A 3,686-nucleotide genomic window follows, 5' to 3' on the forward strand; every position below is an offset into this window, starting at 1 on the left:
TTTATTAATTATGATCAATATTTTATATTAGGAAACAATCAAAACTTCTATGAAATCACATATTAATCAAATGAAATGGACGGTTGAGATTGGGTTGTATCGGTTGCACAAATATCATGGGTTGTATAATAACCAACCCCTCTCTCTCTCTCTCTTTTATATATATATATATATATATATATATATATATATAATACATTAATTATTTAAAAAAAACTTGGATAAAAATTGTTGACAAGTCAAAGATAGGTGGAGCTACCTTTAAGTAGTGGTTGCATGACTTTGTTTTCGTATAACGTAAAATCATATTTAATGTCAACTGAAACCATAAATATAATCATAAACGTTTTTCGTTTGATGAAACAATAAAATTTTAACCACAAAAGTGTGAGTAGTTTGAGTTTATGCTCCAAAAATCAAAAGTGTCTGAAGGTTTCAGGTTTAAATATAAAGAGAAATAAAAATCTCGTTGTAGTCACAAAAGTTCGTGACTCCGGACTACCTAACGGGTTAGATATCCAGATTAATAAAAAAAAGGTAAATTTCAATGAATAATACTTTATGTTAATATTTAAGGTAAATTTGTTTTCTGTTATATGTGTTAATATTTGGATTTTAAGGTTAACTGATATTTTTTTTTTTTTGCGGTTTTGGGTTTATTGATTACTAGAAGGGTACTCGCGCAATGCAGAGGGATACTTATTCATTTTAATATTTCATTTTATTATTAATTTCAGTCGATGTTATAGTATGGTCTTATGTGATTTTGAAAAAAAAAACGATGATGTTTTTATTTTTGAATAAAATATAAACTTGAAGATATCATACAAATTTGACAAAAATACATCGATATTAGTATAAAATTAACTATTTAAAATTCCTATTTTTTGTGTAATTTTTTTTTTGTTATAATTTAATTTAGGTTCAATAATGAAGTAATTTATATTTGGTTTAATCATATAATTTTTTTATAWAKATAATAATTAATTATTTTGTTAGAACTCGATAATTATYCTAATTATATTTTAGATTTTTTATATTTTAAAAATTAGATGTTTATCCTCTATTTGATTATGTTTATCCGTAGTTATTTATATGAATTCAAAAATCGAACTTTAATAAGTTGTACTTATGCATAATTTACTTGTAATCTTGAATTTTAAGTAATATGCATCAATAAACAGTACTTCATGCATAAAAAATGATTTTTAAGAGTTTTTGTCAAATGCTTTATAATATAGTATAGATATTTAGGGCCAACTTTTTAGGGTTAATTTATTTTTATCGATGTTAACATGATAACATATTAATTCGGGACTAGCTTTTTTGGGTGAATTTTTGTATATTTGACCCGAGCTCTATGGATTTTAGGGTTAAATTTGAAGCTAATGTTTAATGGTTGTTTGTTTACCTCTTAATAGTTCTATCAAGATGCAACTTCTGAATCGTTAAGAGTTGAATCTTGTTTGACAAATTTTTAAATTTTGTCTTTTAATGGTTCTAAAACCATCTGAATGATTTTGTATACTGAGCCTCTTTAATCATTCAGCGCCCTAATTTCATCGTAAAAAATTACCAAACAATTATATTATTAGAGTCTCTTAATCATTCTGACCACTTAATCATTCTGCACCAAACCACCCAACAACTGTCAAACAGCCCCTTAATATAATTTATTTTTTTTGGGGGTAATTTTTTAGACTTAAAGATTGTTTATACTTAGGTTTAATATGTTGCATCTGAATCCGATCACATATAATTATTAAGTGGAAATACAACAACATCTGATTAGTTTTAACAGATAAATTTTCCAAAAAAACTCTGTATATCAGAGTTTTTTAATAACTTATATATTTTATATTATATTTAATCGATCCAGATACCAAAAGATCTGTTCCCACAATTATTTTATAATTTTAATTTTAATGTTCATTTCATATTTAATTTTTATTTTATTTTATACTATGATAATTATTTTATGATACGACTAACCACAAAATTTGGGTCGATTTTAAAGTCAATCCAACTTTAATTAAATTGATCAGACATGTTATTTAACATATATGTTTCGTGTCTTATGCCCCACACGACAATTAATACTGGTACTATGAAATAAGGTACACCTTTCATTTAGTCCACGCTTTTTGCTGTTTGTTTGTATTTATATTATGACGATAAAAATCAAAGGAAAAGTCGCTATCGTAAAATAAATTCGATATTGGAAAGTTTGCTGTTATAATATACTTTAAAAGTTCAGTATCTGAACCAGTCATATTATTGAATGAACTGCTGCTGTTATCTGAAGTTGTCGCTTCTAGAACTGTCACAAAGTTCTTAAAAAATATAATATCTTCTTAATTAATTATTTTTATTTAAGAATTTAATTTTAAATTTATTGTTTATTTTTTATTATTAATGTATAGATTTTTATTTCCAATTTTATTTATAGTGCATTTGTTTATACTGAAAATTTAGGGGGAAAACGTGGAACGAGTCGTAATGACAGAAGACTGTCTACTAAATTTGTAGAGATTTATAGAATTTATGTAAAACAAAAAGGAGGGAATTATCTGTGATGTGTTGTAAGGACAGAAGCCTTTCAAGTCAACTGTACATTTTTTATTGTTACTGATAAATTAAAAATGGGATATCTGGATTAATATACATTATATGTGGACATATGTTTCATGTTGACTAGTGAAACGTATACTGATGCAATATGATATGTGTTGAAATATAAAATAGAACAATATATTTTGTTGTTTTTAATTGAATTTTAATACTGATACTGGAAAATATGTGTTTAGATTTTTATCACTTCTACTGAGCTCTTCTATTCATAACATTGTGGGGTTATAAAATATCAGGATCACATGTGATGGAAAGTAAGGTTATGATGGAAAGAACATGAACAGGTTCTTTTTGTTCGTTTAGTTAAACGAACGAACATGAACAAATGTCTCGTTCATTCATTTATGTTCGTTTACTGATGATAAAAATAAATAAATTTAAATAATAATTATATACCTTCGATCCTCACCTCTTTAAAACTCAGGTGATTCAACACTCACAAGTGGCTTGATCTCTAGCTCATTAAGTCTGTTCGTTCATGTTTATTATGTTCATTTAGCATCTTAACGTAAACGAATATTTGTAGATTATTGTTTTATTTCGGGGTGTGCGTGTATATATATATATATATATATATATATATATATATATATAGGTTGGTTATTATACAACCATTGACATTTGTGCAACCAATACAACCCAATCTCAACCGTCCATTTCATTTGATTAATATGTAGTTTCATATAAATTTTGATTGTTTTCTAATATAAAGTATTGATCATTATTAATGAACCATATTCATCTTCCATAAATATTCAAATCATAATAAATGAACTCTTATCATTTCCATAAATATCTTAATTTATTGGGTTGTATTGGTTGTACAAATACAACATGTTATATTTGAAACAAACTATTTCTCTCTCTCTCTCTCTCTATATATATATTATATATACTAGAAGCGTACTCGCGCAATGCAGCGAGATACATCATGATTTTAATATTTCATTTTATTATTTATCTCAGTCGATGTTATAATATGACTTTATGTGATTTTGAGAAAGCGATGATGTTTTTATTTTTGAATAAAATATATGTTTGAAGATATCATAAAA

Source organism: Cynara cardunculus, assembly GCF_001531365.2.
Source record: "Cynara cardunculus var. scolymus isolate 2C chromosome LG 7, CcrdV1, whole genome shotgun sequence".
Taxonomy (NCBI): domain Eukaryota; kingdom Viridiplantae; phylum Streptophyta; class Magnoliopsida; order Asterales; family Asteraceae; genus Cynara; species Cynara cardunculus.